Source organism: Anguilla anguilla, chromosome 12 (genome assembly GCF_013347855.1).
Source record: "Anguilla anguilla isolate fAngAng1 chromosome 12, fAngAng1.pri, whole genome shotgun sequence".
In the NCBI taxonomy this organism is placed as follows: Eukaryota; Metazoa; Chordata; class Actinopteri; order Anguilliformes; family Anguillidae; genus Anguilla; species Anguilla anguilla.
The window spans coordinates 2031616-2053803 of NC_049212.1; positions in this window are offsets into that span (position 1 = coordinate 2031616).

Consider the following 22188-nt stretch of genomic DNA (forward strand, 5'->3'; position numbering starts at 1 on the left):
TTTGATATTTTTATAATTCAGGTTTAATCACTGAAGATTATTGTCTAAAAACACGGAAAATTACAGCAACAGGTTCAAACAAAACAACCATGACAAAATAAATAAGGAAACTCAACCCATCATTGTTTACAGTAATGAAAGGAAATAAGTACACTGCAGTGACCATTCTGCATTCTCCCTATCAGCTGCATTTGCCCACAGAAATTTGCACATTAGAAATCAAACGAAAGCATGAAAATGAATGAAAGAAACTGTAAAAACTAGTAAAATGCACATTTAAGTGGAGGAGTTTGCCACTGGCTTCTTTTATACAAAGATGCAGATACAGGAGAGAATTATTTCTTCAAAATCATTTTACCCTGCCATCTGATGCCATTATTACACTCAATGTTATAATGTTTTAATAAAAAGTTCATAAACACACCTTCAACATTTGCAATATAAATGTATTCAAATGTAATAAAAAATATAATAATATTTAGGATGTGATAAACCTTAACCTGCTAAAAAAAAAAAAAAAAAAAAAAAAAAAAAAAAAAAAAAAAAAATCACTCTAATGTAAAGGGTTTAAGCTGTACTGAGGTTAATATTGGGTACAGCTGAAATTGCACTAATAAGGCATTGGTCAAGGAAGATCGCAAGTATGTCGATGTGTGTGTGTGTGTGTGTGTGAGATTGGGTGAGAGGGAGTTTGTGTGTGTGGGCGTATGTCAGGAGTCGCTTGCTCTCCCCCTGCTACCCCTACCCACCACAGGTGCAAGTATCCACCCACCACAAACAACCAAGACACAGGGATAAGGTAAGCAGAGTCTTTAGTGAATTTATAATAGAAACAGTTCATGGACAGGCAGCTGCCCCGCTCTGACCTCCCTCCCTTCTCCAACTCCCCCCTCCCCCGCTTGTACGGTGACCCCAACGACTGACCCCGTGCCACGCGAGCCGAGCCCCAGGAGAGGGACTCCCCGTCACCGCACCGCAAGCCGTCACACACAGTGGTAAGTTACCCCGTGCCCCACACTCGCTCCACACAGTCCCCGTTCTCTGACCCTCTCTCGGGTCTGCCCGCGCAGCACAGACCGGCCCCCACTTGGCCACCCCAGGGGGGGTCAACACACACAGGGAGAGGGAGGTCTCACACACACACACACACACACACACAAACTGAACAAAAAAGGTGGGACGTGACTCGGCCCGTGCCAAGAAATGCCGGGCCTCCTCCACGTCCAAAAATAAAAAACACAAAACCCAAAGAAAAACAGGCAGGGACTGCTCCTTCTCCCTGGAACCGCTGCGGCCGGACGTCGTCGTTCTCCCGGGCTTCAGAATCCTCCGGACAGGGGAACGGGGCCGTACTGGGGAGAGGAGAAGGGGCAGCACCAGTTACCCCACTGTGGACTGGGCAGGACAGAGCTCACTCACGCTTCACGGCGTTCCTCGCTGCACGTCCCATGCTCGCCTCCTGCCCAGCCCGGGGATCACGCTCCACTTCAGGTTGCCTTCTCCCGCTTGTGTTTTCCCCAAGCCGCCACCACCATTTCTCTCCTCACTCGGCCGCCAACACGGTTCCAGTCCCGCTGCCACTCACACGTAAACCCCCTCCCACGGGATTTCTCCCTAAAGAAAATAAGAAAAAGAATAATGAAAGTAAAAACCAAATCCAAAGTCCTCAACAAAAACCCAATAACTAAAGGAAAAAAATAAAAAAGGAAAATCCAAACACAAAAACAAATCCAAAAGAAACCCCAAGTTAAAAAGTCTACAGAGCCTGTTCCTTCCTGGCTGCCTGAACCCAAACTGCCACAATCCCCGCTTTCTTATTCCTCTCCCTGCGTCCGAGGAAACAAGCGGCAGCTGTGTGAGCTCGTTACCTGGCGAAGTGGAGGAAACCAATTAGCCCTAGTCCACATACCCACACGTGCTCCCAATTACCAATTAGGTGCTCTTACCAAGCGGGTGGCTTGTCAGGCTCACCTCCTGACACGTATGTTTGTGGGAGTGTGTGAGTATGTGAGTATGTGTGTGCATGTTCATGTGTATGTGTGTGTGCATGTGTGTGAGTGTGTGAGTATGTGTATGCATGTTCATGTGTATGTGTGTGTGCATGTGTGTGTGTGTGTGAGTATGTGTGTGCATGTTCATGTGTATGTGTGTGTGCATGTGTGTGAGTGTGTGAGTATGTGTGTGCATGTTCATGTGTATGTGTGTTTGCATGTGTGAGTGTGTGTGTGCATGTTCATGTGTATGTGTCTGTGCATGTGTGAGTATGTGTGTGCATGTTCATGTGTATGTGTGTGTGCGTGTGTGAGTGTGTGTGTGCATGTTCATGTGTATGTGTGTGTGCATGTGTGTGAGTGTGTGAGTATGTGTGTGCATGTTCATGTGTATGTGTGTGTGCATGTGTGAGTGTGTGAGTATGTGTGTGTGCTTGTGTGTGAGTGTGTGAGTATGTGTTTGTGCTTGTGTGTGCTTGTGTGTGAGTATGTGTGTGTGCATGTGTGTGAGTGTGTGAGTATGTGTGTGTGAATGTGAGTGAGTATGTGTGTGCATGTGTGTGAGTGTGTGTGTGTGTGTGTGTGTGTGTGCGCATGTGTGTGAGTGTGTGAGTATGTGTGTGTGCATGTGTGCGAGTGTGTGAGTATGTGTGTGTGTGCATGTGTTTGAGTGTGTGAGTATGTGTGTGTGCATGTGTGTGAGTGTGTGAGTATGTGTGTGTGCATGTGTGTGAGTGTTTGTGTGTGCATGTGTGTGAGAATGTGTGTGTGCATGTGTGAGTGTGTGAGTGTTTGTGTGTGTGAGTGTGTGAGTATGTGTGTGTGTGCATGTGTGTGAGTGTGTGTGTGCATGTGTGTGAGTGTGTGAGCATGTGTGTGTGTGTGTGTGAGTATGTGTGTGCATGTTCATGTGTGTGAGTGTGTGAGTATGTGTGTGTGCATGTGTGTGAGTGTGTGAGTGTGTGTGCATGTTCATGTGTGTGAGTGTGTGAGCATGTGTGTGTGCATGTGTGTGAGTGTGTGAGTAAGTGTGTGAGTGTGTGAGTGTGTTGTGAACTCTCTCGGCCAACGGGGGGTGCGGTTGACGGAAGTCCAGAAGAACCAGATCAGTGAGTCTGAGGTAGAGGTTAACAAAAAGCACTTTAATGGTCGTAATGAGTGGGGGTAGGGGGAGCCAAAAACAACTAAAGAGTCTTCCCGGTTGGGGTATCGGTGCTCCACTCCAGGTATTCAAACCTCCTTCTGGAGAGAAACAAGAAACACACAGGTTAGGGGGGAATAGGGCCTGGCCAGTCAGATCCTGCTCCGGCTCCTTGCGCCGGCTGCCGGCTGGTGATCCTCCAGTCCTCATGGTGTGTAGGGGAGAAGGCCCCCCTCCCAAGTGAGGTAGCACTCCAATCCTTCCCCAGCTCAAGTTTTGAGTTGTTCCTGTCTTTGCCCCCTGTCACACGGTCCACTTGAATCACAGTTATTCTTTACACTTTACACTTTCCAGTTCATCACAATTATGCATCCACTTTAAGAGAGTTGGCCCACGGCTGCTTACCGTCTCAGGTTCAGGTGTAGAGAGTCGCCCGGCGTAGCTCAGTAGGAAGCCCCAGCAACTCTGCCATTCCTGTGTTTGTGCTGGTCTACAAAGCCTGCGTGCTCATCAGTACAAGCAGCTTCAGGTGGGCGGTGGCAGCCAATCCGTCAAGCAGCTTCAGGTGTGCTGCAGAGTGGAAAATTCCACCTACCTTCCCTCTGCTACAGCCCTGTCCATGGTGCTGCCCGGTGTCACCTCAGTTGGTCTGCCTGGTGCTGTCCAGGGTCCTGAATGTTTCCAGACTGTGCTTTGGCAGGTAACGCCCACTCACGACTTTTCCTAGCGGCCGCCGGTGTCGATGGGCTCGGCCGTCCTGGTGGTCTCGTGGGGAGCACCGATAAGGGATCGGGGCGCCACAGTGTGTGCATGTGTGTGAGTGTGTGAGTATGTGTGTGCATGTTCATGTGTGTGAGTGTGTGAGTATGTGTGTGCATGTTCATGTGTGTGAGTGTGTGAGTATGTGTGTGCATGTTCATGTGTGTGAGTGTGTGAGTATGTGTGTGCATGTTCATGTGTGTGAGTGTGTGAGTATGTGTGTGTGTGCGTGTGCACGTGACGCCCCACATCGTGCCTAACAACGCCCCTTAGCTGTTCTAAAATCACTGTAAACCACGGCCTCTTGTGGCTTATTGCTTTAATATATAAGGAATAAACCAGGGCGGGCTGTCCCATTATTGGAAAATAATGTAGGAGGGGGGTGGTGATGCGCCTGAGGTGAAGCCGAGGGTCTCTTAACCAGCCCCGAAGTACATTATTTTCCAATAACGGGACAGCCCGGAGGGGTTTATTCCACTTATACAACAGGTTACCAACAATGACTAATATATGGATACTTTAATATTTATTGATTTTTATCGACTTTACCGGCTGTTAGTCATGTTTACAAAGGCCACAGCAGCCATGTGACCAACGTTGCCTTTCTCCATGACGACAGTCACCTGATCTCTACCGGAGGGAAGGACATGAGCATCCTGCAGTGGTTGGTCGTCTAGGGAACTCTGCTGCACCTTCATTGGAGCCTCCTGTCCACTAGAGGGCAGGACTGCTGTGCCTAAAACTGTCTTTACCCCGCTGTCCTACTCCTGGCTGTCTGAGTGTTCTGTACTGTACTGTGCTGAGTAGCCACTAGATGGGGCTCTGGCAAAAGAGAAATAGCATGTCAAGAAGAATATTTAAAGCTATTTAAAGAGCTGTAGCTGCTACATGTGCCGTTTGCAGAAGTCTATAGCGATAAAGATATATAACCGAGTGGCTGTTGTATTTTAATATTTAAAGTACTTAATCTTTTTGTGGCACTAAGCACTTGATGCGTAGATAGAAGTATGCTAATGCTAGACTTGGCCTCTTTTGTTTTACTAATAAAGTTTCTACTTGAGTTTGAGTTGTGTACACTTTGTTTTTGTTGAGAGTAAAACCTTGTGCCTTACTTCCAGTTCTGTTTTACTTTACTTCCAGTTGCCTGCAAAAAGTAGGGAATCCAACTGAACATATCATACATTTTGTGTCTTTCTGTGGTGTTATGACTTCACTCAGTCCCAGTGAGGAGGTATTCCTATGATGCGTGATTTAGACACAGAGGATTACTACGCTGATTGTGACACGGTCAGGTCTTGGTCATGTTTGCTGGAGGTGTGTTCTCTGAAATGACCTTGTGACCAGCACCCTCATCAGCTGCCACTTGCTGTTGACCGTCAACATGACCGGGGCCAAGAAAAGAAAGGATGTGACATCAGCCTTCACCTTCTCTCTCGTTCTCCTCTCATCTGCCATGAAATTGGTTTTGGCCCAATGTATTTGCAGGCAATAGCCACGTCTTTGGAAGGCCATGGATAAGGTCAGGATAAGATTTAATGATTCTGGTAAAGATTTGGTTTGCATTTTGGGGTCTGTTGATCTCCCAAACCCCCACCCCCCCCCCTCCCCTTCCCCAACCACATGGTCTGCAATCACAATATGAACCCCCATCCCCCACAAACTACAATCCTTCTAAAACTTTAAAAAAATAATAGATATCATCTTTTAACTTATAAGGGTCTCCTGGATGCCTTTGAGCCTGGGTGGGGGGGGGGGGGGGTTGGGGTTGGGGTTGGGGTTGGGGGGTCTCTGGGTCAGTAAAGGTTGAAACCCCCATGTTAAAGGATGCGGAGTACTCATTTTCTTCAGTTCTGTCTGTATTTCAGTAAATATGTCATATTTATCCCCCCCAACCCCCTCCAACTCCCTACAGCTTCTTCAGGAAATTACTTGTGCCTGAGATGAGGGGCAGCCCTTTGGCAGAAAAGGTAGCTGTTAAAATGTTATTCTCGTAGTAAATTAATTTTTATAGATTTAGGCTGATAATTACCCAAATGTTGTATATAAATAGGATGTACATAGCCATCTTGTTTTTATATTAGTCACTCCCATCCTGTACAGATATATAGCACTGCATGGTCCAAGGCAGGATTGTTTTTTGCAGATACACTCAGACGTGGAGAGGAAGGGTTTATTGAACCAATCAGAACCTGAGGATGGTCAGCGTTTATTGAACCAATCAGAACCTGAGGATGGTCAGCGTCTATTGAACCAATCAGAACCTGAGGATGGTCAGCATTTATTGAACCAATCAGAACCTGTGGATGGTCAGTTGCCTGAACTGAGGAAGCCATCCCATCACTTTGAGATAACGTTATGGCCTCAGGGAGCCTGAGTCTCAACTTTACGTCTCATTCTGTAGAGAGCTTCTCCTTCACCAGTGTCATTACACCAGGGGTTCATTCCAACCGCGTATTTTATCCAAACTCATCTCGTCCTCGCGTAACCTGGAAATCAATCAAGTCCTCCATCTTTAAGGACATTCCAATCCGTTTAATGATCCTTGGAGGAGCGAGGAGGCTCCTGGAGGATGCTTCAGTGAGGATACATCTTTTTTGGAGCGTGTGAGGTATAAATGATCTACCTGCGGTCCACCTCTCCACATTTGCCGACTGTAAATGGCCTGGCTTCAAACTGATGCTAAGCAAGGACGTTCCATTTGCCTAACACATGCTGCCTCGATTCCTCCCTCCTCATATCTCATCCTTGCATCTTCTCTTCACGTCCTTCATTCAGTGGTGCTGAGAAGCAAGGAAAGGACACTAGGAAGAGTTTCAAGGAGTGAAAATAAGTGATTGGAATGAACCCATGGACACTGGTTTTCTACTCGATCAATGAGGAAATACTGCCCCCTACAGCCCCACCAACGCTACTACTCCACCACACTGGTGGCATGTTTAAACAAAAAAAACCCTTAAAAAAAAGCAGGAAAAGGGAAAAGGAAAAAAAAACTCTGCTGGGTCCAGCTCTGGCTGGTTCCTTCTGTCACGTTTTGGGGGTGAGGACCCAGGTGTGGAGTGAAAAACACAGGAAACTCAAAAGGAAAGTTTAAACAAAGACCTTCACTTCAAAAATAAAGAATAACAAACAAAAGGCCACACAGGGAAACTCTCTAAAACACAAAAATCTTCCGAAAGGGAAAAAGCAAAACTTCTCAAAATCCAAATGAACACAGAGCAGGACACGGGCGAGGCAGAACACGGGAGACACAAAGGCAGAACATACACAGGCGGAAATCACAGAGGCAGAAAGACAAACAGGCGAACCACAAGCAGAACACACAAGAACACAAGCAGGCAGATACATACACAAGAACACAAGGAACCAGAACTTGAGTCTTCTTTTTCTTCTTCTTCTTCTTCTTCTTTTCTCTGGTTTTAATGGCGGTTGGCTAACCTAAATTCGTGCATTACCGCCCCCTACTGTGTACATTGGCATCTGGTTTAGTTCTCAAAAAAAAAATTAAATAAAACAATAGCCCCACCCTCTCATACCTGAACCACGATTTTTCACTATTTCGCTATATCCCTGGCGTCTGACTCCCTCCAAACCCTTTCGCCAAAATTCCCTGTATTTCGTTCCCCTTCACATCCGTTATACCCAAAATCTCTTTCGCTGCATCCACCACCATCCTGATTCTCTCTGATTTTGTTTCTATCTCGCTTGCACAGTTAATCACCATCGCAATAAATGCCAGAAACCTTTTTCTATTCAAATGCATGATTTCTTTGTCACATCTCCCTTGATCTTTTCCCTCTTTTCCAGTTCTATTTTGCTCCTTCCTCTCAGTTCCCGCTTCTGCCCTCACTCTCTTCGTTGCTTCTGCATGTTATTTTATTCTGCACTCGTGTTCTTTCCACCTCACTTTCCCTCTTCCTTCTTTCACACTGCTTTTCTCCCGCTTCATGATTTCCCCCACAGTGAAAGCATATTGCCTGTTCATTAGACACTGTACAATCATCATCAGAACACCCATCTTTCCCACACCTTCTACACCTGTGATCCTTTTTCCTACATACTGCTGCCAGGTGTTCATAATCCTGACACCAATAGCACCTCAGTGGAACCCTCTCATATTCCCTCACCCTGTAACAAACATAATCTAAATAGACTTTCTGGTAATTCTCCCTCAAATTCTAAAAGTACTGATCCATGTTCTTGTTCTTTTCCCTCCCGATAGCTTTTCATCCGCTTTGCCCCTAAAACTCCTTCTACCTCCAAAAAACAATCGGCGTCTACCGACAATGAGACCCCACTAATAAGACCTTTCCGTAGCGTTCTTTCTCTCATTAAAAAACAAACTACTTTTGTCGATTCAAGTCTTTTTATTTTAAGAGCCTTGTCCCTCAGTCTTTTCGACTGACACTACATGATTACAATTAACCCCCTGATTACTCTCACTGCTCTTACTTCTCCAATCTCCTTCTTTATGAGTGTCCCTATTTTATGGGCATCATTAAAAACGTAATTTGGGCTGAAGCCCAATGCTTGACAGTGAGGTTTGACTCTGGGTCTGGTTTCACTCACATTAGTGTTTATTTGTGGCTTCCTAAAGAGAAATAAGAGCACTGATGTGTAATGTGTAATCCTGAAATCACACACGATAAAAAAATCTGTGTGACGATAAAGAAAAGGAAGAGTTTGAGTCCCAGGTTCTCTCTGCATAGAGCTAGCATGTTCCTGTGTTTGTGCTGGTTTCCTCTGTGTCCATATAGTCCTAATTAAGAAAGAATTACGCAATTCTGTCTACAGATACAAAGTCAACACTGAATCTATAATTTTACACAACATAAAGGGTCCCTTCAGAATAAGAAACATCAGTGTCCATGTTTTTGCTCACAAGTGAAAACATGCAACCATTTATGATGTCTGCAACAACAACAATTTGATGATACTCGTAGTGCAACAGTAATGCCCAAAAAGCCAAACTTCATGCTGACCAGAGAAAGCTTGTGTAATCCATTTATTGCAGTTATTATTGAAGTTATTACAAGGCTATCTCTCAGAACTCTGCAAAATCATTAGTGCTGCTTAATTTACTTGTCATTCAGATTCTATTATGTTTGCCACAGTCCAAACGGAGATTACGAGAGATTACGGTTCAAACCATTAAGCGCCCATGAAACAAGTAGCTCAGCGTGAAACTGAACTTTCACTACCATCTAGTGGCTGTTAAAAGAAACTACAATATTATTTTTCCAACAGTCTTTTCAAGAACTACACAGGTGTTCTCGTCTTAATAAATTGCTGTAGATGTGACTGTAAACTAAAATATTTTGAAAATAATTAAATGTTTGATTGAACAAAAAAACAGTTTTCATGTCTATATGAGTGCACATAGTGAATCACTGCCCATTCTTTCACTGCTCTGCCTCAGTTCCTGTAGATTCAGTGGGAAACCTGCAGTGATTAATGCACTTCAGACTGTGTTCTGCAGTGTACAGCTGCTTGGCAGCTTGACGTAGTGAAGGGAAGTGTATGTTTCTGTATTTCTGTATGCATTCCTGGTCACTTCTGCCTAGGCCTGTGGCCTTGTCCCAGTCTCCACATTCCCAGTTACCGTGGCGATGAGGGCAAAGAGCGATGAAGAGCTACGAGGAGGATGGAATGCAGCCCAGAGCTGTCCCGAGTGCACTCCTGAGAGGACCCGAAAAGCTCTGGCACCCACCATGAGGATATACCACCCCTGTCCCAGGCACTATACTGTGCTGTTGTGTTGTGAGAGGCCTAACTAGTGATATAACATGCGTGTGTGACCACAGACAGAGACTCCATGCTTGTGACCTTATGATGTGCGATGCTTAGAAATTACTATCAAGACTGAGACAACTTAGTGAGTCTTTGGAGAATGCCCCTGCATGCTGTGCAGTGGGGATTTCCCTGGTGCATATTGTACTAAATTCTGTTACAGTGGGAAAATGTCGTCTGACCTGATGATTTCCTGTCTACCTCATGTGCCTGCTTTGAATGGGTCCTATCAATGCACATAGTATTTGGCATTCTGTATGGTAGTCTGTATTTCTTATGGATGCTGGTAAGGTGTAATTTTATTGAAATTAGGCTTGGGGCTGCTGGATGGCTCATTCAGTTAAGGCCCCACGCTGAGGTGCATGGATGAGCCTCACGGCCTCAGGTCGAATCCGGACCGTGCCAGTGCCAACTGTGGCCGGTAGCTCCACAGGGAGATGCACGATTGGTGCCTGTGTTACCCAGGGTACAGGAGGGTTCAGCCAGACAGGGATCTGCATTTCATCGCTCTCTAGCGACCCCCCTTGGGCACTCGTATGACTGCATGTCAGAGCCGCTTATGAAAGGTCTTCCTCTGGCATGAAAAACAGCTTTTCTGTTCCGTTCCATTACTAATTATGCATGCTCAAAAGCTGAAATGTGGTAAATGTTAATTTTTCTCATCCAAGCAGAGTAAAATAATCTATTCATGTGTATCTATTCAACTTGTTATTACATTATTAAAGGTGTGATTTTCTTTTTTTTTTTAAAGCAAAGCATCAAGATTAAACATAACGTTTTTTAATTAATTCATTTATTTTTATTTATTTATTTGCACAAAGTAAGTGATAAAACAAAAGTATATAACATAAACATAGCAGGGATTGTGCAGGAGAGGTAAGAAACCCCAAGGGGCTTATAGTAAAAACCTCCACTCTAGGACTTACAATTTATCCTAATACTATGGATTTTTTATTTTTTCATAATGAGATTTTAAAAAAGAAAGAGAAAAAAAAAACAAATTCATAGCAATAGGAATATTAATTTAAAAAAAGGTCATGTCATGGTTCTGGCTCCATCACATGGGTGTTTGATGTAATTAAAACAGGGAAACATTTACTCAGACAAGCTCGCTCTGTTAATGAAAGTACTGGCATATGGCATTAGAAAACTTCAGAGAATTCCTCTGCAAGCTGTGGCATGTGTATCTCTCTGGTGCTCCTTGTAACAAAACCTGTAAATGTGGAAAACGGTTGTCTGACCTGGTATGGTCCTGTCTACCTCGTGTACCTGCTTCAAATATGTTCCTGTCAATATGTTCAAATAATGCCCTGCCAAACCAGACATTTATATTCTGAAACAGTGAGATTTAAACGGAACAGCCTGTGCCTTAAAGTACTGCAGTCTTTAATTTGTTCAACTGTCATTTGCACACCTCAACAGTTGTTTTCATGTTTTAAGCATTGCTGGATATATTGCTATAAACTGCTGTGTTTCACAAATTACCCAGATGATGCCTTAACGATCAAGATTATACATAGTCTATCATTGCCCTTTCATTGATTAATATTACAATTTGACCACATACTTCTAAAGAATAGTACCATCAAAAATCATGTTAAAAAGCCAGCATGATCACTCTGACATCACTTGCAATAGATTTTTTGGAGACAATAGTGCTGTCATTTATAGTCAATGATACCAAAAACAAAATGAATCCACTGCCCTTTGCACACAAGGTTAGGCACGGCATTGATGATTCTTTACTTTTTCTCTCTTTTTTTACATTGTAATTTACTTTCAGTGCAATGAACTCTTGAGAATCTGTCAGCTTCTGCCTTGAAACTCAACCTCTGGAGCACTTGCAGTATTGTCACATGGCCACCAGGTGGCAGAATGCATCTGCTTTGTGTTTACTGTATTTCAACAAACTCACAGATCTGATATTGTCAAGAAATGCTCTGATACTTTTGCCCATGTCCAGCTCCTGCCACAATATATAATTATTTTATTAAATTCCATTTAGCATGAGGATGGAGGTGCAATTTCAAAGAAATGCACTGGTCGATGCACTGACAATGCTTGTTGTTTTATACAGAGCACACACAGCACACTGCCTCAGAGTACATTAACATACAGCCTGCCAGGCCCCAGCCCCACACACACACACACACACACACACACACACACACATGCACAAAGAGATTCGAATACCACACCTCCACAGCTGTTCTGCTATGTTCCACAAATTATCCAGACGATGTTTTAACAAGGCCAAATTACTTGAAAGAATTTAGGAAACATTGGGCAGCATTGGGCAGCATTGCTGTGGAATACAGGAGTGGTGCTCATCTAGTGACATAGGCTTTATTAACAATTGGCCTGATTTCTGGGGAAGGCCTGGCCTATTAAAGAGAGACGGACTCCACCCGAGCTGGAGAGGTTCTCGTGTCCTATCCAACAACATAGCTGCTAGTCTTAATAAGGCCAGATCCTGACACTCCATCAGGGCACCGGCCAGGCCGCAGGCTTCTAACCTTATGTTTTTGCCTGCTCGTTTCTTTATACCTGTGTCCCAGACTTATGGCCCTACGCCTCTGTCTGCAAGGTGCGTTTCAGAGTTAGTTCATAGAAATAGTATTTCAAAAGCCCCTTTAATTAATACTCTTAAACTAGAATCTGATATCTGTTATATTGAGACTGTGTCTGTTCCACGCATCTATGCCAAACATAAAGCTAACCGTGGAATTGATGTGGATAACTTTATTGTCATTAAAACACGGCACGCTGCTATTATTCATAGTGAACCATCCTTAAAAATTGGACTATTAAATGTTAGATCACTCACTCCAAAAGCAGATCTTGTCAACGAATTGATAATAGACCATAATCTGAGTGTACTATGTCTGACTGAAACTTGGCTAAGACCTGATGAATATGTTGCGATTAATGAAGCATCTCCTGTGGGTTTCATAGGTACTCAGGTGTCACGTCCATCAGGGAGAGGGGGAGGCGTTGCAGTTATTTACCAGTCCTTATTGAGTCTAGCGCCTAAGCATGGCTATATGTTCTCCTCTTTTGAAGCTCTTATTACAAATTGTGTACAGCCCGATCTAGCTAATGAAAGTGCTAGCCGGCAGTCCTTTTTTCTTGTGTCTGTTTACAGGCCACCTGGGCCTTATTCTGATTTCTTAAGGGAATTCGCTGAGTTTTTATCACACCTTGCAATTTCAGCAGATAAGGTCATAATTGTTGGTGACTTCAACATACATGTGGATAAAAATGGTGACCCCCTAGGAACAGCTTTTGCCTCTATTATTGATTCCATTGGTTTTGTCCAGAATGTTTGTGAGCCTACTCACTACCGTGGCCATACCTTAGACTTAGTTCTGTCACATGGTATTAGTGTGGTAAATCTTACCATCGCACCTCATAACCCTATACTGTCAGATCATTTCCTTATTACGTTCAATATTAAGGCATCAAATCCTCCTGTATCACAGCCTAGATATTACTACAGCCGCTCAATAAACCCTGAGGTTATTCCAAAGTTTTTAAATATGCTTCCGGAGTCATTCCTCTCCATAGAAGAAAAGACTGATGAAAATGCTGATGAAGCCGATCTGGACCAATTGACCAACCAGCTAACCTTTACCCTCAGGAACACTCTTGATGCCGTTGCCCCCCTTAAAAGAAGAAACCCTGAAGCAGTCTACTAGAAAATTAGAGCGAAAATGGCGATCAACAAAGCTAGAAGTATTTCATCTTGCATGGAAAAACAGCTTTCTTCAGTATAAGCAAGCTCTTGCTTCTGCTAGATCTGCCTTTTTCTCAAAACTTATTGAACAAAATAGACATAACCCAAAATTCCTATTTAGCACTGTGGATAAATTAACTAAAAAACAATCATCAGAGTTTTCATCCTATCCTTCCAACCTTAGCAGCAATGCCTTCATGAACTTCTTCGATCAGAAAATTGAGGCTATTAGAGACCAGATTTCCAAACTGTCTCCATCATGCACTATTCCTGTTCTTGCTAATAAACAGCCCTGCACCTGGTTACAACAGGAAGATTTACAGACAGCAGTACTGAGCTGTTTTACGCCCATTAGCATGATTGAGTTATCCGAATTAGTTATGTCTTCAAAACCGACGACTTGTGTACTCGATCCTATTCCTTCAAACTGGATTAAAGAACTATTTCCAGTACTAGGCCAGCATATCCTAAAAATCGTTAATACATCCCTAGTCACAGGATACGTACCTGAGTCACTAAAAGTGGCAGTCATTAAGCCATTATTGAAGAAACCAAACTTAGAACCCGATAAATTGGAAAATTATAGACCTATTTCAAACCTTCCATTTCTTTCAAAATTATTGGAGAAAATTGTTGCTAAGCAACTAAGTGCACACCTTAGCTCTAACGGTATCCATGAAGTATTCCAATCTGGGTTTAGACCCCACCACAGCACAGAAACCTCACTTATCAAGGTTACAAATGATTTACTACCGTCAGCCGACCGTAACTCTGTGTCGGTTCTTGTGCTCCTCGACCTGAGTGCAGCTTTTGATACAATTGACCATGGAATACTCCTGGACAGACTCCAGGCCTGTGTTGGACTTCATGGACCGGCACTTGCATGGTTTGGTTCATACCTCTGTGACAGGAAACAGTTTGTCAAATTAAAAGAAGATGAGTCCAGCTCCTCAATAATGAAATACGGTATTCCACAAGGATCAGTACTAGGACCAGTACTCTTCTCGCTATATATGCTACCACTTGGCAATATTATCCGGGGACATGGCGTAGAGTTCCACTGTTATGCGGACGATACCCAGATTTATATTTCAATGAAACCTGGCGAAGCACTGCCGCTTTCACGGTTAGAGGCCTGTATTGTAGATATCAAGGTTTGGATGCTTTCAAATTTTCTGCTCCTAAATTCAGACAAGACTGAAATGTTGGTTTTAGGTCCCAAAATATTAAGGGAGAAATTGTCTACTCTCACCTTAAACTGTGATGGTTGTTTGGCTGAACCTAATATGGTCGTTAAAGACCTTGGTGTCACCATTGATTTTGATCTATCTTTTGACACCCATATAAAAAACACATCCAGAATTGCCTTCTTTCAGCTGCGCAACATAGCTAAAATGAGACATTTCCTGTCAGTCGAGGATGCTGAAAAATTGATCCATGCATTTGTTACGTCTAGGTTAGACTACTGTAACGCCCTGCTTTCTGGCTGCCCTAATAACTCGTTAAAGAGTCTCCAGCTTGTGCAGAATGCAGCTGCTCGTATCCTGAGCAGAACTAAGAAGTATGAGCACATTACACCAGTACTAGCGTCGCTTCACTGGCTACCCATTAAGTATAGGATAGACTTCAAGGTTTTGCTCCTGACTTTTAAAGCTCTGCATGGACGTGCACCTGTGTACATATCGAACCTGCTCCTACCTTATAAGCCCACAAGGTCACTCCGATCTCAAGACGCAGGCTACTTGGTAGTCCCAAGAATTTCCAAGAACCTAAAAGGTGGTAGGGCTTTCTCCTACAGGGCCCCACTACTGTGGAACCAGCTTCCATTATTTATAAAAGAGTCAGACACAGTCTCAATATTTAAATCTAGATTAAAAACGCACCTCTATGCTCAAGCTTACAATCAGTTATAGTCTGGAGACAGGGTGCGAGAAGCCTGTAGTCATAGAGCTTTCTAGGTGGCAATCCTTTCCTTACTGTCACCTGTCAATCAGCTGTGACCCAACTTTACATGAGCTGGCTCTTGATAGGCGGGTATGGTTGTCTACCCCTCATGACTGCATGGGCTCTCCATCCCTGTCCTAGTAGATATGCAGCCATATTCTACTCCTGGCGGCGTCCCACAATACATAGCACTGGTACTTACTCACTGTCTGGTATATTGCAAATCCCTTAACTGCTGTTTCCACCCTCTTCCCCACGCTGCCGGCGGGGCTCTTGCCCCAACCCTCGAGAGTGCTTCGAGAGTCGTCTGGTCTCCCCCACCTCTGCGGTCCAGCCCCTCCTTCGTCATTGCCTCCACCCTGCCCACATCTGCCGCCACCTGCTGTTCCCCATCACCGCCACCTGGCCCCACCCATCATCTGAGCCACATCACTTATCATATCTTCTGCATAAACTGGCTGACATGCTGGTCACCAGTCGGCACCCTGAGCCGACCAGAGGAGGATGGGTTTCCCCCTTGAGCCTGGTTCCTTCCAAGGTTTCTCCCCATCTGCCACAGGGAGTTTTTCCTTGCCACTGTTGCCTTAGGCTTGCTCCTGTGGGGGTTTAGGCTAGGGCTGTCTGTAAAGCGTATTGTGACAACTGTTGTAAAATACGCTATATAAATAAAATTTGATTGATTGATTGATGGTTTAATTTGTGTGAGTTAAGATAGCCAATATTGTTTCATGTAACTTGGCACAATTTTAATATTAATACTTTTAATGGCAGGCGTAGATTTTAAGAAATGACTTATAGATCGTGCTTTGTATGTGTAACTTGGCATTTTTGTACATTGAAAACGTGTTTTTCATCAGATGTAATTACAGTATCACATTTTGCAATAAATTATTGACTAATCAATGTTCAGTCCAAAAACTCTTATTAGAGGCCACTGTTGACCTTTTAAAGTTTGGCTGTACAATCCTTCCAGCTTCTCTCATTGTTAGGCCTGGATTTATAACATGGTCAATCACAGTGGCTCTAAATTCATTTGATCAAGATCTAAATTCGTCCATCAATACCAACTGCATTGGGCTGCTCCATGTTGTCAGAAAGTGCTGAATGTAGTGCTGTAAATCAGCCTTTTATGTAGTGCTGAAGGGATTACCAATTGTGTTGCAATGAAACTCACCTGGGCAATGTGGTTGAAAGTGACAAGACAGGATTGCAAGCATGTTGACTTCATCACAATCTGCATGTCTAGCAATAACAATTTGGACGTCTTATATGAAGTGACAGTACTGTGAAAACTGAGTGTGCAATTCAGAATTTTGCACTTTGTATGAAGGTACAGCAATTTGTGTTTTGCACATTGAGTCAAAGCAATCATATCATACTGTAATGCATTTGTAATGTGTGACTGCAGTTACTAGAAATGTATCTGGAAAAAATGAAAAAAACTAGGGTCTCAGGAACATCTCAGAGACTGAATGTCATGCAAACTACACTTCTGCCTTGATTTTGGCTTCGTGGTCTAATCAATTCAACTGATGTGCAGCAGATACAGGTTAAAACCTGCAGGAAAACCATTTCTTTGAGAGGTAATATATATATTACATTCATTTGGCAGACGCTTTTATCCAAAGCGACGTACAAGAAGTGCATTTTCATGATCGTAGACAACTGCTGAACACGGGTTCAGTGAGGTACAATTACTTATTTTGTACAGCTATTTCTAGCTGAGAACAATGAACACTATCCTGGTCTAACATCTGCAAAGCCAAACTAGGCAGAAGATTAAGCTAGAGTATTAGGACAAATACAATTTACCAAGAAGTGCAGGGATGGGGCAACATGTAACAAGTGACAAGGAAAAGGGTTTGTTTTTTTTTTTTTAAATATATATATATATACACAGCATGGTGGTGGTTATTCTAGGTATAGTCTGAAGAGATGAGTCTTCAGGCCACGGCGGAAGATGGATAGTGAGGGGGAGGTTCGGAGAGGGACGGGGAGTTCGTTCCACCACTGGGGAGCTAGGGTGGAGAAGCTCTGTGATCCCTTTGGGCGGGTGGGAGGGGTTACAAGACGCCCTGCTGCTGCAGAGCGGAGTGGTCGAGCAGGCACATAGAATTGAGTCATGTCCTGCAAGTAGATGGGGGCTGTCCTGTTGGCGGCAGTGTAGGCAAGGGTCAGGGCTTTGAATCGGATCCTGGCAGCGACCGGTAGCCAGTGAAGTGATCGCAGCAGAGGAGTGACGTGGGAGAATTTGGGGAGGTTGTAGATGAGCCGGGCAGCGGCATTCTGAATCATCTGTAGTGGCTGTATGGCACAAGCTGGTAGGTTTGCAAGGAGAGAGTTGCAGTAATCAAGGCGAGAGGTCACCGTAGCCTGGACGAGCAGCTGGGTGGAGTGCGTCGTCAGGTATGGTCGAATCCTCCTGATGTTGTATAGGAGGAATCTGCAGGACCTTGATGTTGCCTTGATGTGCTCCTTGAGGTCCAGTTGGTCATCCAGGACCACCCCCAAGCTCTTGGCAGAGTGAGAGGCAGTCACTGTGGTGCCATCAACCGTGATTGAGAGTTCATGAAGCAAGGAGGTCTTGCACGGGAAGAAGAGCAGCTCAGTTTTGTTGAGGTTGAGCTTCAGATGGTGGCTGGCCATCCTGGCCATCCAGGTGGAACTTGTTATTACATTATTAAAGGTGTGATTTTTTTTTAAAAAGCAAAGCATCAAGATTAAACATAACGTTTTTCAATTAATTAATTTATTTTTATTTATTTATTCGCACAAAGTAAGTGATAAAACAAAAGTATATAACACAAACATAGCAGGGATTGTGCAGGAGAGGTAAGAAACCCCAAGGGGCTTATAGTAAAAACCTCCACTCTAGGACTTACAATTTATCCTAATACTATGGATTTTTTATTTTTTCATAATGAGATTAAAAAAAGAAAGAGAAAAAAAAACAATTCAGAGCAATAGGAATATTAATTTAAAACAAGGTCATGTCATGGTTCTGGCTCCATCACATGGGTGTTTGATGTAATTAAAACAGGGAAACATTTACTCAGACAAGCTCGCTCCTGTTAATGAAAGTGCTGGCATATGGCATTATAGCAAACTTCTGAGAATTCCTCTGCAAGCTGTGGCATGTGTACCTCGCTGGTGCTCCTTGTAACAAAACCTGTAACTGTGGAAAACGGTTGTCTGACCTGGTATTTTCCTGTCTACCTCGTGTACCTGCTTCAAATTTGTTCCTGTCAATATGTTCAAAAAATGCCCTGCCAAACCAGACATTTATATTCTGCAACAGTGAGATTTAAACGGAACAGCCTGGGCCTTAAAGTACTGCAGTCTTTAATTTGTTCAACTGTCATTTGCACACCTCAACAGTTGTTTTCATGTTTTAAGCATTGCTGGATATATTGCTATGAACTGCTGTATCTCACAAATTACCCAGATGATGTCTTAACAATCAAGAACAGTTTGTATATCGCTGGGATTATACATAGTCTATCATTGCCCTTTCATTGATTAATGTTACATTTTGACCACATACTTCTAAAGAATAGTACCGTCAAAAATCATGTTAAAAAGCCAGCATGATCACTCTGACATCACTTGCAATAGATTCTTTGGAGAAAATAGTGCTTTCGTATATACTCAATGATACCAAAAACAAGATGGACCCACTGCCCTTTGCACACAAGGTTAGGCACGGCATTGATGATTCTTTACTTTTGCTCTTTTTTTTACATTGTAATTTATTTTCAGTTCAGTGAACTCTTGAGAATCTGTCAACTTCTGCCTTGAAACTCAACCTCTGGAGCACTTGCAGCATTGTCACATGGCCACCAGGTGGCAGAATGCATCTGCTTTGTGTTTACAGTATTCCAACAAACTCACAGATCTGATAGTTGTCAAAAAAATACTCTGATACTTTTGCCCATTTGCAGCTCCTGCCACGATATATAATGATTTTATTAAATTCCATTTAGCATGAGGATGGAGGTGCAATTTCAAAGAAATGCACTGGTCGACGCACTGACGATGCTTACTGTTGTTGTATACAGAGCACACACAGCACACTGATGCACACTGCCTGAGTACATTAACACACAGCCCCAGCCCCATACACACACACACACACACACACACACACAAACACATACATACACACACACGCACATGCACAAAGAGATTTGAATACCACACCTCCACAGCTGTTCCGCTATGCTTCACAAATGATCCAGACAATGTTTTAACAAGGCCTAATTACTAAAAAGAATTTTGGAAACATTGGTCAGCATTGTTGTGGAATACAGCTTGTTCAATTTGTGTGAGCTAAGATAGCCAATATTGTTTCATGTAACTTGGCACAATTTTAATATCAATACTTTTAATGGCAGGCGTAGATTTGCAGTAATGACTTATAGATTGTGCTTTGTATGTGTAACTTGGCATTTTTGTACATTGAAAACGTGTTTTTCATCACATGTAATTACAGTGTCACATTTTGCAGTAAATTATTGACTTATCAATGTTTAGTACAAAAACTTATTAGAGGCCACTGTTGACCTTTTAAAGTTTGGCTGTACAATCCTTCCAGCTTCTCTCATTGTTAGGCCTGGATTTATAACATGGTCAATCACAGTGGCTCTAAATTCATTTGATCAAGATCTAAATTCGTCCATCAATACCAACTGCATTGGGCTGCTCCATGTTGTCAGAAAGTGCTGAATGTAGTGCTGTAAATCAGCCTTTTATGTAGTGCTGAAGGGATTACCAATCGTGCTGCAATGAAACTCACCTGGACAATGTGGTTGGAAGTGACAAGACAGGATTGCACACATGTTGACTTTATTTCACAATCTGCATGTCTAGCAATAACAATTTGGACGTCTTAATATGAAGTGACAGTACTGTGGCAACTGAGTGTGCAATTTAGAATTTTGCACTTTGTATGTAGGTACAGCAATTTGTGTTTTGCACATTGAGTCAAAGCAATCATATCATACTGTAATGCATTTGTAATGTGTGACTGCAGTTACTAGAAATTAATCTGAAAAAATGAGAAACTGTAGGGTCTCAGGAACAGCTCAGAGACTGGATGTCATGCAAACTACACTTCTGCCTTGATTTTGGCTTCGTGGTCTAATCTGCTGATGTGCAGCAGATACAGGTTAAAATCTGCTGATGTGCAGCAGATGCAGGTTAAAACCTGCAGGAAAACCATTTCTTTGAGAGGTAATATAAACACACCTGCTCAATAGACAAGTAGTGAGTTTTCTAAATGTATTGAATTGTGGTTACACTACAATAACAGAAGCAACCATTCATCAGACACTACACAACTTTTCTTATAATGGGTTTTATTTCTACTACTGTAGATGAATATCATTGCTTCAACTGTGCAGATTTTAACCCCATGCTGATCTGCTCATATTCAGCCCAAACATAATCCCATACAGAATATGAAATAAGTACTACTGTGTCACAGGAGTTAAATACATCACACAAAAATAAATCATAACACCAACACATTTGAAGGTTTTTTATAATTCAAGTTTAATCATTGAAGATTATTGTCTGAAAATACAGAAAATAAAAGCAACAGACCCAATAAATAAGGAAACTCAACCCATCATTGTTTACAGTAATGAAAGGAAATAAGTACACTTCAGTGACCATTCTGCATTCTCCCTATCAGCTGCATTTGCCCACAGAAATTTGCACATTGGAACTCTTATGAAAATGTATGAAAGCAACTATAAAAACTAGTAAAATGCACATTTAAGTGGAGGAGTGGCACTGGCTTCTCTTATACAAAGATGCAGATACAGGAGAGAGTTATTGCTTCAAAAACATTTTACCCTGCCATATTTTGCCATTATTACACTCAATGTTATATTAATGTTTTAATAATCAAAAGTACATTAACACACCTTTAACATTTGAAATAACCTGAACATGCTGAAAGATCATACTCTTATGTACACGGTTTAAGCTGTACTGAGGTTAATATTGGGTACAGCTGAAAATGCACTGGTAAGGCATTGGTCAAGGAAGGTTGCAAGTGCGTCGACGTGTGTGTGTGTGATTGGGTGAGAGTGTGTTTGTGTGTGTGTATTTGTGAATGTTTGTGCATGTGTGCGTATGTTTGTGGGAATGACTGTGGATGTGAGTATGTGTGTGCATATGTGTGAGTGCGTGAGTATGTGTGTGTGTGTGTGTGTGCCCGGGTTGTGTGTGAATGGGTAAGAGAATGTGTGTGTGCACGTGTGCACGCATATACGCGTGTATGTCTGTGTGTGTGTACGTGTGTGAATGCATGAGTACGTGTGTGTGTGTGCACACGGATGCGTGCATGGGTAAGAGAATGTGTGTGTATTTATACGTGTGTGTGCGTGTGCGAGTGTGCATCTGTTTGAGTGAATTACTGTGGATGTGAGAGTGTGTGTGCGGTTGAGAATGAGCGCATTTATGTGTATATGTGTGTGTGGGTTTGTGTGTGTGTGAGTGTGCATCTGTTTGAGTGAATTACTGTGGACGTGAGAGCGTGTGTGCGATTGAGAATGAGTGTATGTATGTGTATGTGTGTGTGCGTGAGAGTGCCTTTGTGAATGTGTGTGTGTGTTTATACGTGTGGGTGTGTGTGTGTGTGTGTATGGGTATTAGAATGTTTGTGTAGACATGTGTATAATGTGTCTGTGTGTTGACACGTGTTTGTGTCTCTGCACGCATGTATGTGTGTGCGTGAGTGCATGAGTTTGTGTGTGTGTGCGTGCATTTGTGTGAATGTGTGTGTGACTGTGGATGTGAGTGTGTGTGTGTGAGAGAGAGAG